Raw genomic sequence first — 15,763 nt, 5'->3', positions numbered from 1 at the left:
GTTGGGGAGAATACATGCATTGGATTTGTGTTGCTTAAGGATTTCTTTGATTTTAGTTGGGAAACGATGACTTAGGAGTGTTTCTAAAGTTGTTTGGATTGCCTTGGAGTGTGATTTCTTTGGAGCCATGGTTAAGGTTCAAAGGTTGCGTGAACTGAAAGTAGGGCAAGAGTGAAGTAAATAGGGAAAAAATTGAATTCCTCTTTATAATTTTAGTTTGGGCTTAAATGTTTGTAGCCCAATTCGATAAGGCTTGTTTTACAATCTTTGTTTTAATGTTGTCCACAATTTAGGCTTATTATCGTTTAAGGCAAAAATTATTTATCTTAAATGAGGGGCATTGTTGGTAGACAAAGATGGTGACATGGCCTCGGATTGTTTGTTGATAGCCTAAAGTGGAGCATGTAGAGTGGACAAGTGTTTCTTCGAAGCATGTATGTAACGGCTCGAGTCGAAACCCGACTTTTATTTCTTTTTTTGTATAGAGAATAATCTTAGAGAATGTCATAAAGATTAAAGAATCAAGGCAAATCAAACAAAAAAGCAAGTAACCAAGGGCTCAATGAAGATTGTGCATTACAATTTACATCGGCGTTGCATTGATTTTATATGGTTGCATTAAAGAGGTTTTTCTGTCAAAAGTAGACTAGTCTGAAAATTTTCTAAGTGTGAAAATTGGATTTTTCAAAACTCACAATTTTGAAGATAATTTTTCACGGTAATTGTTCCTCATATATTAAATAGTCTAAATTAATTTTGTGATATTTTTTTACTAAGCATTAGTCATTTCGCTTCAAACGTCAAGTTTAGTATTTGTAGTCAAAAAATTATTTTTGTATTAAAATTGGGGGAATACTTATTGATTTATTTGGATTTGGATTTTTTACTATTTTTCTCTGAATCTACACGGGAAATACTAAACGGGAGATACTGCATTATTTACATTATAAATTTAAGTAAATGAAATATCTATATCTATATTTATATTTATATTTATATTTATATATATATACAATATATATAAAGCACCGATCTATAGTGAACAATGTTTTCTACCTCGAATGAACAGTACCATCTCATACAAACCAAACCAACAAAACACAAATCATGCTTGTGTTGCCCAGAGAAGAGAGAGAGAGAGAGAAGAAATCGAAGGAGACGGAGGAGGAAGACCCACCGGTGACTACCGCCACCGTCGACATCTGCCCGAGGCAGCTAAGCAGCAAACAAGCTCTTGCACTTCTCCCTACTGCCAGAGTTCTCACACTCCCCTCTCCCATCGTTCAGGTTCGCTTTTCAGAAGTTGGGGTTTTCATACATACAATATCTGATATTTGTTTTTAATTTTTTTTCTTCCCTGTTCTTCAGTTTTCTCTTCTTGTGAAAATAGTTTTTTTGGAATAGTTTTTGTGAGTTGCAAAAAAAAATTGCAAGGGCCAAACCCTAATTTTACCCCTTTTTTTGGGCCTCAAATCGTAATCCCAACTGAATAATATGATGTTTTATACCTAAATCGACTAAAGATGATGCAAGGGAAATAGAAAAAAATAAAAAAATAAAAAAATGTGTACTGTTTTTTTGGGATCCTACCTAATAAATTAGGATTTCTTCATCTTTATGTCTTTAGGTAAAGTATATCATTTTGTTCTATTATTATTATTATTATTATTATTATTATTATTATTTGTTTATAGGGGAAAATGGTGTTTGATTTTCTTCATTTTTGTTGGTTTTTTTTCATTTATTTTTTATGTTTTGATTTTTTTTCTTGTTTTTTCTTTTGATTTTTTTCGTTTTTTTGTTCTTTATTTATTTTTTCATTTTTGTTTCTTGCTTTTGTTTATGTTTGGTTTTTATTTTTTATGTTTTCTCCCAAGTAGTAAATTAACAAAGGTTAAGTCCAAGTTTGGTTTGACATTGGTGTTCGGCTTTCTTTAGGGTTAATATTGTATTTATTCTGAAATTCAATCTTATATGGGTTAAGGGTAAGGGCTGGAGATGCTCTTTGTTGTTTTTTCTTAGTGTAAGGTTGTTGTGAGAAAAAATTTATATTCATGTTATGTTGTTTATGTTAATTGTTGTTTCTCTGGTTCGACCTTTTTATATGTTGTTAAATTTATTCATATTAGTTTGTAGATATTTATAATACTCATGATGTGAAGGTAATGTTTAGAGTTGTATAGTGATATGTATAAATCTTCATACGTATCTATGATTTTAATTTTTGTGTTATTATTGTGCTTGATATATTTCTTTTATTGGTTGTTGATTCCCCCCTCTCCCGGCTCAAATTTGTTATTATCTTGTTTGTTCAATTTTTTTTTTTTTTTGGTTCTATTTTTTGTGTGTTATGTAACATCCGGCAGATCTTGAGGGATCTTACACAAGGGTGATTTGAGGTTTGTTATGTATTTTCGGTAGATTATATTTGTTTCTTGGTATTTCTTTTTCATTAGTTAATTTTCTTTTTTTTTCATTTTTATTATGCAATTTGGCTTACAATTTGAGCTAAAAAAATTAATTTTGTTGATCATATTCTGTGCTGAGGTCTTTGGGATTCTATGCTTAATATTAGGAGTTTTTTTGTCTTGTTTATTTTGAGGTAGTGCACTCTTTTTTGCCTTGTTTTTTTTTTTCCCCTTCAAAATGTGGACATTGATCGAGCTACAAAATTTAAGTTATTCTGTATAAAACTAATTAGATTTTATTGATTGGTAGATCATATGACATGTAAACGAACGGTGGTTGTTCACTCTGTCTTTGGCTCTGTTTCTTTTCATCCACTTATGTTAACTGAACAATTTATTTGATTTGATGACTTTATGGGTTTCTATTTAGAACTCAAATTTCAGTTTCTCAATATTTGTTGTTGATTTTGTATAATTTTTCCATCAGGGTCCCAAATGATTCACATCCCAACACATCAACAACCTCGTCCACTTCTCCCTCTATCAAGTTTTTTATCGTTCACATCCCAACACATCAACAACCTCGTCCACTTCTCCCTCTATCAAGTTTTTTATCGCTCATTTTTTTACATCACTGAGGGAAAACTTCTCACAATTGCCATCGTTTTGCTCAAATTGTTTTCTAACACCTTAATGTCTTTCACTATATATGTGTTTTATCTATTTATGTAGTGTTTCAACCCATCAGTGATTGCGCTTGTGTCTATAGAGAGAGAGAGAGAGAGACGAGGATTACTTAAGAATTTACAAATAAAAAATGAAAAAATGTATATATATATAGTGTAGATAATGCGTTATTATGTAAGCATTGTAATAAATTATGAGAATATATATATATATATATATATATTCATTTTGAAATTCACTTGCATATATTGCAGGAAAAAATTTTCTTTGTCTAGAAGATGCACCATCAAAATCACCTCAGTGGAAGCTGCTTGCATCAATATTTTGTGTGAGCTAATTTCTTTCTTCCTTTTGCATTTTGATTTGATGCAATTCAATTATTTTGGAAAATTTGTGAATTGGCCTAATTACTTAAAAGCATTTTGGTTGGATTTTTTAGTTTTAGTTTTATTTTTATTTTTAATCAAAATTTAATTTTGCTTATCTCTGGCTTAGCTTTTTATTTTCGTGTTTAATCATGACTTATGGGTGTTTGTAGTCTGGAAGATTAGGTGTTATGTAATATTAGTTAAGAACTTATTTTATTGATTTTAGTTACTCATGAATATCAATTTTTCAATGGGTGTTTGTGTTTCTTTCTTTTCTATTTTTTAAAAGTACCTCCTAAATCAAACTTTATAATGTTTCATTTATACCTAAACTACAGTACGTTGGTTGATGCTTAGTCAGAGTATAATGTTCCATTCTCCTTTCCTTTTCTTTTGATTAACAACATTAGCGAAGAATGTATTTAAAGTAGCATCGTCTACCCAGGATACTTTAGTTTGCTTACCAATCTAACACATGATCAAATTAACTGTGTAAATCATTAGTGCCAATTGCTTTTTGGTTGCAAAGCTTACAACACCCTTTTGACGTTACATTCTTTTTATTTTATTTTTTATTTTTTGATTACCGAAGAAGAAATAATATTTTATTAGAGATGATAAACAGGAATCCAATAAACAGTAGACATTAGGATAGACAATTCTAAAACTACATTCTTTCCCATAAAGTCCTAACTCACCCAATTGGACAATACATCAGTACAAGAGCCAAAAATGGGCAGGAACCTTCTCTGTGATAAATGATTCAACATTTGATACTCAATTCATTTGACATTGAATACTTTGCATGGTTGTTTATTTAATGAGAGACCTCTTATTGGAATGTACATTCTTTGCATTATATGGTGGCTTTTGTTGCTTTTGTCAGTTTGAATGGGAGTGTTATTCTTGCTAACAACCATTTTCACTTTTATTGTTTCATTTCATTTTTATTTCATAATTCTTTTTCGTTGTTTTTAATAAAAGTAAATTAGTAATGTGAGATTTATTTCTTGTCCTTCCTCCTGATACTAGAAGTGCAAAAGAAGCTTATGCAGTTTCTAGATTTTTTTTTTGATCGGCAAAAATAAAATATATTGATGTCGAAGAACGGTACAAGGTGTACAAATGAATACATCAGTGGAGCCAAAAGGCCAAGGCTAAAGCAACAAAAAAGGGAACAAATTCCAATCAAAATTGGGAGTAGCACCAAACAAGAACCAAAACAAAGCCAAATAAAGCAAGTAGCAAATGCTGCAAACAAAACACCAGCAGCAATTGATGCTGAAAAAATTCCCATCTCCTTGCTACACTCGGCCAAAAAAACTCCAATGTTTGAAAGATTCCTACAGTGCTGAGCACACCCATAATTTTGTTTCAATACCAAACACCTATCACTTAGGTTGTGTTTGGATCATGAATTTAGATAGAGATTTGGAAAAGAAAAGCAAAAAATGTAGGTAAAATGTGAATGAAATATAGTTACATTTCACCCACCTTTTCCTTTTCCCTTTCCCTTTCGCTTTCCTTTTCTCTTTCCCTTACCCTTGCCCTTTTCAAATCCTTACCCAAATCCATGCTCAAAACACAACCTTAAGGTAACAGGTTTGAAAAGTCGTCTTCTTCCTATACAAAAAAGCTCTTCTAAAATTAAGTTGCAAAGAACCATCATGATCACCTATGCGGAGAAGATTAGCCACATTTCCATCCTTAATATCTAAAAGTTGGAAAAATCTGCAACTAGACTCTCATCAAGCCATTTGTCCTGCCAGAAATTAATATTCTTGCCATCCCCCAACTTTGGACTCAAATTTTCCCTGAAGATTTGGAACTTGTCAAAAAATTTCCATTGGATAGAAAAAAAACTCCTTTCTCACGTTGAAGATCTATTTTCAGACGAAGGTTCCAACTGATTAATTAGATCATTGGAATTATTGTACCAGTACTTTGTAGTCCAGTGTGATCATTAAACCTAACCCAAAACATCACTTGCATTCATGCACTCAAAATCTATTTCAAATATTAAAGAAAACACTACTCTGCTCCAATGATGATTTTTTTTTTTTTTTTAAAGATAGAATCCAATTTTGTTTCTGCTTCTTGTTAATCTAGAACTGATGTTGTGGAATGACCATCTGTGATCCAATTTAGTGAATGCAAGTTGCTAGAAACATCTAATAGCAAACTAGACCTTATTACCAAAAGCTAATTATCAAATATGAAAGGCTCAAAAAACTAAGCTTGTGGGTTTGGTCTAGCTTTTAGATGTGAAATTCCCTCGCTATTCAATTTGCACCATCTTGTTGATTAATTTTCTCTTTGAATTTTGAATGAGTTAATTTGCATTGAACTGCATAAAACACAATGATTTGAGTCTAACCCTCGTAAGAATTTGCTTGTAGGTATGTTCTCTGTTTCCTTCTTTTCAAGCAGATGATTAGCTACTTATCTTATCTCCAATCCAAGCAAATAAGGATGTCTAATAATAGTTATTATGGTCTACCTTTGTATTGCTTTTTTTATTTTATTTTTTCCCCATTAAACTATTAAACAAGAAGGGTTGATAACCTTTCTATTTATTGTTTTTAAATTATTTTTTTCATGCTTTAAGCAAGTAGAATAAAAGTTTTGCAGACAAATCATGTTGGATTATTCACATGATCGTGATCTATTTGGTATACATTTAGATTGAAGGAGTTGATGGGATCTAAAATGTAGTATTTGATTTGAAATGCTAAATAATGAAAACTTGATATTTCTTTCTAACAAGTATAATGCAGGGCTGAGGATTTAATAGAAAATTCAGTTCATGGAGGAAATGGTGGTGGTAGGTCTCACAGCATTACATACAAGCATGGTTTGGCTCATCTTACTCATAATATACCAAGTAAAAGTGGGTTCACAATTGATGAGGGATTTCAAGTCCTGCCATTAAGGATGATTGAGTACTTGTTCATTTGTCAAATAGAGAAAACAATTGCTTTATTTTTATTACGTCATAGTTTTAGGAATGACAATTTTGTTGGGAAAATAGATCTTGTAATAGGTTTTATTTTTTATTTTTTTTGGTATAAGTAATAGTATTTGTTAAAAACTTTGTATTGTTGAGTCGATCTTGTTGTATTCATGATAGAGTTGCTAATTTTGTGTGTTTTATGCAATAGCTCAAAACTCATTTAAATACACAAATGTAATGGGCACTATCTGGGCATTAGTTAGCGTGCCTTGCACGCGGTCCTTTCACTAGTAAATATAAAAGATTAGATGAAAACTATTTACTTAAATGTTTACAAATGGAAATAAGGTCGCTGTGCAGGAATTCAGAACCATCAGGAATTTGCCTTCTGTGTTCGTGGCTGTGTTCACCAAGGTCGAGCTCATGACCAATATCTAGTCCCAGTACTTTGTTTACAGAATCCCTGGTGCCCACTAGTGCCACACGTGACTAACACTCGCGCCCGTGACTAACACTCGAACTCTCTCTCTCTTCAGTTCGCCATTTTTAAAGCTTCAAGCATTTCAAGCTTTAGAACCGTCTACTTTTAGGCAAAATCTATCCTTAGTTCTTGAGATCAAAAGTTGGAGCACATCGAAAGCAACGTTTTGAGCCGAATAGATTGCGTTTTCGTTGTTGTTGACTTTGGGTGTTCATCCATTCTCTCTCTACTTTTAGGTGGGAATACTCTTAGTTTTGTATATCTATGTTTTGAGATGGTTATGTGGTAATTTCTCAATTATGATGATATATGAGCTAGAGAGTTTTGATTAAAAACTGAAATTGCATGACAATGGGGTTTTCACTCTATTCTTTGAAAGATTTTAAATATATTTGCATGTTAAAGACTAATAAGTAATTTTTGAAAGGTTTGGTGGAGAAAATGAGGAAAACTCCCAATTTTTATGGAACCCTATGTTTGAGGTTTCATTCAAAAAGAGGGTTTTGAAACTAAATGATGTTCTGTGATGAAATTGAACTTGAATTGTGTTGAAACACATGAAGATACTGGAACGATACGAATTTTGGATTTATATTGAAATTGTTGATGATGATGGAAGTTGTTGAGGTCTTGAGATTTAGATTATTTTGATTATATATAACATTGTTTATTCTTATAGAATCAAATTGAACATTAGGCAAATTGAAACATTTGCAACTCATGCATTACATAAACATTGCGTGGTTTTGAACTTGAAATGGTTTGCTACTTTGGAAAGTGATGGATCATGGAAAAGGGGTAAATAGCATAGTAAATCTAGGTAGTAGAGTTGGTTTTGGAAAAAGAGTAAAGTATTGTATTGGTAATTGTATGGGGAGTCAAGTGCCCAATTTCCCTATCACGTGCTTGATGTTAGATAAATGTGATAAAAGTTTTCTAGGTGTCCAATTACCCTTCCGTACTTGATGTCGGTAAATGTGGGAAAATGTATGTTTTAGGTGCCCAACTACCCTTCCGTGTCAAGGTCAGTAAATGTGGGACTATTTTGAAATATAAATCTACATGTATGTATTATGGTCTCTTACCTAGGTATTTCTAGGGCTTATTTATTGCCCTGTTGCTTATGATGGATTTGGTTTAAATGTTTATGCATTGAGCATCATGCTTTTAAAAGAAAAAAACTTTGGATTTTTGGCATGGCATGATTATAATCATATCAACATTTACATACAATGTTAAGTGTATTTCTATTGAGGGTCATTGCTCATTCCTTTCATGGACAAACATTCAACAGGTTGTGACGATGTGCCTCCACCTTGTTGAGGATCAAGTGGAGATTTTGATGGAACATCGAAGCTCAGTTTTGATGTTTTACTTGTTTGCAACTATCGAGCTTACTTGTGTGGGATAGTGTTCATTTACTTACAATCAAGGTCCTAACCTTAAAAGATGTAAGCCCTTAAGGAATTTTTGATGTATTTCTCTTATCTTTTAAATTTTGTGTATTGTCTTAATTTTGAATATCAAGGATGTAACACATGAATGTAAAGATACGTACATTTTGACTTATGAGACTTGTATTTAATTTTACTGTCTTTAATCCTCACGTCATGTCTTGAAGTAGGAATAATAATAAATGATTGGTAAAATGTGAATATAGAAGGCAGATTGTCACGACCCAAACCCGGCCCTATGGGTTTAGTACCGTAACCGGCCAGTAATCCGAGATTACCGAAGGCCTGCAGAACAGTAATACAGTAAAACAGAGTACAGGGCCTGGCGGAAGCCAATACAGTAAATAAATAGTGTCCATTGAGCTGTGACAGTCTGTATGCAAAAAGGGTTTTCACACATTTATACATAAACAGTACAGAACAGTATGTACATTATTGACATTCATTCAATCTAGGGACTCAACCCTAGATAGCGGTACAGAAAACAGTCAGTCTATACAGTACAGTAATCCAAACAGTATGGAGACAGACGGGGGAAAACAAACAAAACACCCCCAAGCCATAGCATGGCAACTCGGAACCTCGCAGTGAGGCACAAAGGCTGGCTTGACAAAACTGGAGTTACCCTGACGCTCCTAGCTCCGTTCTGGTGCCTGTACACCTACATATATATATGAGCAGTGAGCTAAAGCCCAGTGAATAACATAAAGCGTAAAGGGGTTTAGAATGAATGTCCTTACAGTAATGAAAACAGTTCATTTCAATCAGTAATTCAGTTGCTCAGTACAGTAAACAGTCATATGTGGTACATCCATTAGCATAACAGTAACAGTAGGTCTTAAAAGACCGAACAGTAATGATGGCCATCAGTCAGTAAACAGTAGTGGTTTCACAAGGAAACCGACAGAGATCTCTGTGACAGTAACAGTAACAGTAAACCGTAGATACTAAGGATGCCACAGTACAGTTCAGAAATAAAGGACATACATTCATTCAGTAAATAATACCAGTTCAGTAAACAGTTCAGTTCAGTATTCAGAAGATAATCAGTTGAACATATCTTTACACAATTGTTACTCACAGAGTTCTGGGCTACAGTATGCTAGAGCGTGTCTCCCCAGTTGCCAACCCTACACAGTTCACAGGTTGAACACACTAAGCTACACAGTTGGGAAATCTCATAACTTAATCCCTAATTTGCCTTGGTGTGTTCTACAATGATATCCTCGTCAAGATGCCTTAAACTAGGCCTAAGAATGCCTAGGATGGGATGAGGATGCAAAAATACACTTAGAAAACATTTCGTAAAGTTTGCTGAAAATAGGAGCCTCGCTCGAGCGAGACTTTCTACGCTCGAGCGTAAGTCCAAAATCAAAGGCTTCGCTCGAGCGAGTAATCCTTCGCTCGAGCGGTCTGCAAAACAGTAAAAGTACTGGATGCTGAAATTTTACGCGCGATGGTCGCTCGATGGTCGCTCGAGCGGAGCCCTGGACAAAGGTGCTCGCTCGAGCGGGGAATCCTTCGCTCGAGCGAGGAAGCCAAATCTGGAATTTCCAGATTTGCCTCCCAAGCTCAAACCAAGCATTCAACCACTCCAAACTCGACCTCTTGGGCCCAAATTCTGGAAAACATCATTAAATTCAATGTATAACAAGTTTCAAAGCTCAATTCATGAATTCAAGCCCCAAAGGTGAGTCAAATAAAACCATATTCAAACCCATTTTCAAGAACAACATTCAAACATGTCATGCATGAGTTTTAAACCAAATTAAAGCTTCAAAGCTGTTTCAAAAGAGCTCATTTCTTTTCAAATCAGATGGAAACATGGTCTATAACAACAATATGAGCATGCATGTACCAATGTCCATGTAATCAACCTCAAAATGCAACAATACCAACATGCATGCAAGAAATGATCTTCAATCCCTCATTTATGGACCAAATCATGACTTAGCTCTACAAATTAACATGAATCATGCAAGAATGAACTCAAGAACAGCAACAAGAAGATGGATGTCCTACCTTGGGTGTAGAATTAGGAGTGAGGGAGCTCAAATTAGTAATTACCCTTCAATTCTTCAAGTTGACTAAGCCAAACCCCCAAGAACAATTCTATTCTCTCCCTTTCTCCCTCAAGGTCGGTGATGTGCTCAAAATGGCTGAGCAAAATGTTCTTCAAGTGTGTACATAAGGCTCAAGTGTGTGTATATGAGATAGTGGCAAAATGGTAAATATGGCAAACTCTTTAATTGGCTTATTTTAATCTAATTTAATCATACCTAATCAGTTTTCAGATAAATATACCATAAAATCACATTAATTATGAGGGTCACGGAACATCAATCGGTTTCTAATTCGGCCGCCGATAAGGCCTTCAATTAGCAGTTTAAACATATAAACATGAACAGATAATCAGACAATCAAACAGATAGAATGCAATTAACTAACATATACTCAGTTAATTCAGATTCCAATTTCAATCAGTCAGTTCAGTACTTTACTCAGTTCAATTATCAGTCAGTTATCAGTCATTATCCGTTTCGTTTAACAGTAATCGGTGATTATCGGTAATCAATCAGTCCCTAATCAGTAAACAGTATGAGGGTTGTTACAGTCTCCCCTCCTTATAAAGAGTTTAGTCCTCTAAACTCGAGTTACCTTCATTCTGGAAGAAAACAGGATTCAGTGGAAACAGTTCAGGATATCGTTTAGCCATGTTATCTTCCCTTTCCCAAGTGGCATACACGCCACCATGGTTCTGCCAGTCAACTTTCACTAACGGGATCTCTTTGTTCCTCAGTTTCTTGATCCGTCGGTTTACAATCTGTATAGGCCGTTCCTCGTAAGTGTAGTCATCACTCAACACTACGTGGGTAGGCTCTATTACATGGAAGGGATCCCGGAGATAGTCTCTCAACATAGAAATGTGGAAGACGTTATGCATATGCTCCATTTCAGGAGGAAGCGCAACTTGATACGCCACCGGATTGATTTTCTCAATAATCTCGTATGGTCCGACGTATCTCGGTGCTAGCTTGCCTTTGACTCCGAAACGAGTCTGGCCTTTCATTGGTGTCACTTTCACAAAAACATGATCACCCACTTCATACTCTCTGTCCCGTCTTCCGACATCTGCATAACTTTTCTGTCTACTCTGTGCAGTTTTCAGTCTTTGCTGTATCAGTTTCACTTTCTCAGTTGTTTCATACACAATCTCGGGCCCAAGCAAAGGCCCATCTCCAACTTCTGCCCAGCAAATTGGAGACCTACATTTCCTGCCATACAATGCCTCGAAAGGCGCCATACCTATACTCGAATGGTAGCTGTTGTTGTAGGCGAATTCAGCTAAGGGCAAATGGCTTTCCCAGTCTCCCTGAAAATCAAGGACACACATTCTCAGTAGATCCTCCAGAGTTTGGATGGTCCTTTCAGATTGGCCATCTGTCTGAGGATGATAGGCACTACTCAGCCTCAATTCAGTACCCAATGCAGTCTGTAGGCTTTGCCAAAACCTCGATGTAAACTTCGAATCCCTGTCAGAAACAATAGACACAGGCACTCCATCCAGTCTAACGATTTCATCAATATAGATAACAGCCAATTTGTCCGCATTATAAATCGTCTTGACAGGTAAGAAGTGAGCAGATTTGGTTAGTCTATCAACAATAACCCAAATTGAATCCATACCTTTTCTGGAGCGAGGTAACCCAACGATAAAATCCATCGTGATGTGCTCCCATTTCCATTCCGGTATGGGTAAGGGTTGCAGTAATCCGACAGGTCGTTGATGTTCAGCTTTGACCTGTTGGCAATGAAGACATTTGGATACAAAATCAGCAATTTCTTTCTTCATTCCCGGCCACCAGAAATTCTGTTTCAGATCTTGGTACATTTTTGTATTCCCCGGATGGATAGACAATTTCGAATTGTGGCCTTCTTGCAGAACTCTTCTTTTCAGTTCAGTATCATTCGGTACACACAGTCTTTCTTGAAATTTCAGTACATTATTCTCAAATTTGAATCCCGGTCTCGGTTTAGATTCTCTTTCCTCGATGATCTTTTTCAAGAAGTCATCCAGTTGCTGTTTCTCTTTAATCTCTTCAACCAGTGCTGGTTGAGCAGAAATAGCAGCCAAGATTCCACCTTGTTCTCTCAAAACAATTTCAATCTCAGATTTTTCAAGGTCACAAAGCAACTCTTTCTGTCCGGTGAGCAAACAAGCTAAGTTGGCAATTGACTTTCGGCTCAATGCATCGGCAACAGTATTGGCTTTTCCCGGATGATACAATATCTGTAGGTCATAATCTTTAATCAGTTCTAGCCATCTCCGCTGTCTCATGTTCAGTTCTTTCTGTGTGAAGAAATACTTTAAACTCTTATGGTCGGTATATACTTCACATGTTACCCCGTACAGGTAGTGACGCCAGATTTTCAGTGCAAATACTACTGCAGCAAGTTCCAGATCATGGGTCGGGTAATTCTTTTCATGTGGTCTCAGTTGTCGGGAAGCATAAGCTATAACCTTCCCATTCTGCATTAAAACACATCCCAAACCCTTATGAGAAGCATCACTAAATACAGTATAACCATCCGTACCTGAAGGTAGGGTAAGAACTGGTGCAGTCACTAATCGAGTTTTCAACTCCCGGAAAGCAGATTCTCTTTGGTCGGTCCAGTCAAATGATGTCCCCTTTTGAGTTAACTGAGTCAATGGTAGGGCAATTTTGGAGAAATCTTTGACAAATCTTCTGTAATATCCAGCCAATCCCAAAAAGCTTCGGACTTCAGTCACATTTGTTGGTCTAGGCCAGTTCACTACAGCTTCAATTTTCTGCGGATCAACAGAAATTCCATTTTTGCTAACAACATGCCCCAGAAACATAACATGGTCAAGCCAAAATTCACATTTAGACAGTTTAGCATACAGTTTCTGTTCTCTTAAGGTTTGTAGGGCAAGTCTCAGATGATGTTCATGCTGTTCTATACTTTTGGAGTAAATCAATATGTCATCGATAAATACAACAATAAAGTCATCAAGGTACGGTTTAAAAATTCTGTTCATGAGGTCCATAAAAGCAGCTGGTGCGTTCGTGACTCCAAAAGGCATAACTAGAAATTCATAATGTCCATACCTTGTTCTAAAAGCAGTTTTATCAATGTCTTCCGGTTTAACCTTCAGTTGATGATACCCCGATCTGAGATCAATCTTAGAAAACACTTGTGCACCCTGTAACTGATCAAATAAATCATCAATGCGTGGTAATGGGTATTTGTTCTTTACAGTTACCTTATTCAGTTCACGGTAGTCAATGCACAGTCTCAGTGAGCCATCTTTCTTCTTGACAAACAAAACAGGAGCACCCCATGGCGAAGTGCTAGGTCTGATGAACTTTTTATCTAACAGTTCTTGCAATTGCACTTTCAGTTCCTTCAGTTCAGTTGGAGCCATTCTGTAAGGAGCTTTAGAAACTGGTTGTGTTCCGGGAATCATATCAACGGTAAATTCAATCTCCCTATCAGTCAAATCTCCTGGAAGATTATCTGGAAAAACATCTGGAAATTCCCTGACTATAGGAATACAATTCACATCAGTTTTAACACTATCATCAGTAGACACAGTCAGTACAGAACACAGATATCCTTTACACCCCTTTCTAATTAATTTAACAGCTTTTACTGACGAAATCAAATACGGAGGAGGTACTACTCCACTCCCATTAAACACAAATTCAGGTAGACCAGGTGGACGGAAAACAACTTGCTTGGTCACACAGTCAATAGTGGCATGATATTTTTGTAACCAATCCATCCCCAATATTACGTCAAAATGATCAATGTTCAATGGTAGTAAATCAATAAACAGATGCATATCCCCAACAATGATTTCACATGCGGGGTACATATAAGCACATGTCATGGATCCCCCTACGGGTGATGATACGGCTAGCAGATAGTTCATAGGTTCTAAGGGTCTATTCAATTTCCGTGAGAAAGCATGCGATACATAAGAATGCGTAGACCCCGAATCAATTAATACATATGCATTTTGTGCACAAATAGAGAGAATACCTGACACAACGGTCTCGGTATTCTGCACATCTCCCGGTACTAGTGCGAACACTCGGCCTTGCCTCACAGGCTCTTTCCCGGTAACTCTGGGGTTAGGCCTTGGTGGAGCATTTGATGCTGCTGCGCTTGGTGCAGCTTTACCACTGGCTTGTGGAACAGAGGGGCAGTCCTTAACCATGTGGCCCACCTTGCCACACCTGTAACAGGCTCCAGATATTCTGTAGCAAACCCCTTTGTGCTTCTTGCCACATTCAGAACAGGGTGGTATGAAACCACTCCCTTGGCTGGGGCTAGTTGTCAACCCCGTATTCTGTTTCTTGTTGGCTGGGTTGTGCTTGCCTTTCTTAAATTTGAAACCCTGCCTTTTTCCATGCCATTCAGTCATTGGTGTTTCAGATTGTTTCACTGCTGCAATGTTCGACTCGGCCATCAATGCCCGGTCGAGAACACCCACAAAAGTCGGTAACTTCAAAACATTTATCCGGTCAAGTATTGCCACATTAAGGCCACCTTCAAATTTCCTGGCCTTCTTATATTCAGTATCCACCATATGCGGTGCATATCTAGCAAGCTCAGTAAATTTCGTCTCATATTCCGCAACAGTCATTGTGCCCTGCTTCAGCTGTTCAAATTCAGTCACTTTTCTATCCCTGACACACTGAGGGAAGTACTTTTCAAAGAAGGACTCCTTGAACTGAGCCCAAGTCATAACAGTGTTTGTTTCACGGATTAACATCCACCACCTTCTAGCTTCTTCTTGTAAGGTGAAGGTAGCTAACAGTACTTTATTCGCTTCAGAGCACGGGAACACCTCAAATAATTTCTCTGTCTCAAGCACCCACGCTTCAGCTTTTAACGGTTCAAGGCCTCCCTGGAAGGATGGCGGTTTCATCTTACTGAATTTATGGGTGAGAGCAATAATATCCCCATCATCCGCATTCGCATTAGGTTCCGGCTGTACCGGAGGAGGAGGAGGAGGAGGAGGCTGTTGGTTCTGTTGTTGTTCCAGTCTAGCAGTTATCAGTTCTATCATTCTTTCCATTCTTTCCATTCTTGCCTCAGTAGATGAGGACTCAGGTTCATTTGCATTGTCCATTTCACTATAAGCAGTTATAACAGTTTTAAACATAAGCAATCATTTGTTTCATAGTTTAACACATTAACAGATATTCAGTCATAACATAGCCACACACTTTTCAAGTTCATGAGATGTCCTAATTACTTTTTCTAGGACCCCCTATAGCTCATTTGGACACGTGTGTGCGGTATAACTCGTGGTAAGTATCGCTCTGATACCACTCTGTCACGACCCAAACCCGGCCCTATGGGTTTAGTACCGTAAC

At 36.4% G+C, this 15,763-nt stretch overlaps 2 long non-coding RNA genes across 2 annotated transcripts; one reads left to right on the top strand and one right to left on the bottom strand.

The window, feature by feature from the left end:
• The first annotated feature begins 1,007 nt into the window (after positions 1–1,007).
• LOC114272107 (uncharacterized) lies at positions 1,008–8,503 on the top strand. The gene is made up of 3 exons (XR_003632540.2): positions 1,008–1,287; positions 3,350–3,423; positions 8,192–8,503. It is a non-coding gene; the product is annotated as an uncharacterized LOC114272107 (long non-coding RNA).
• On the bottom strand, positions 1,108–3,353 carry LOC145824469 (uncharacterized). Its single transcript, XR_014365986.1, has 2 exons — positions 2,991–3,353; positions 1,108–2,931 (listed from the first exon to the last, which is right to left on the bottom strand). It is a non-coding gene; the product is annotated as an uncharacterized LOC145824469 (long non-coding RNA).
• Positions 8,504–15,763: the final 7,260 nt, after the last annotated feature.

This window comes from Camellia sinensis, chromosome 4 (genome assembly GCF_055761805.1).
Source record: "Camellia sinensis isolate YWXY chromosome 4, ASM5576180v1, whole genome shotgun sequence".
Lineage (NCBI taxonomy): Eukaryota > Viridiplantae > Streptophyta > Magnoliopsida > Ericales > Theaceae > Camellia > Camellia sinensis.
This window is presented reverse-complemented; position numbering and strand designations above follow the sequence as displayed.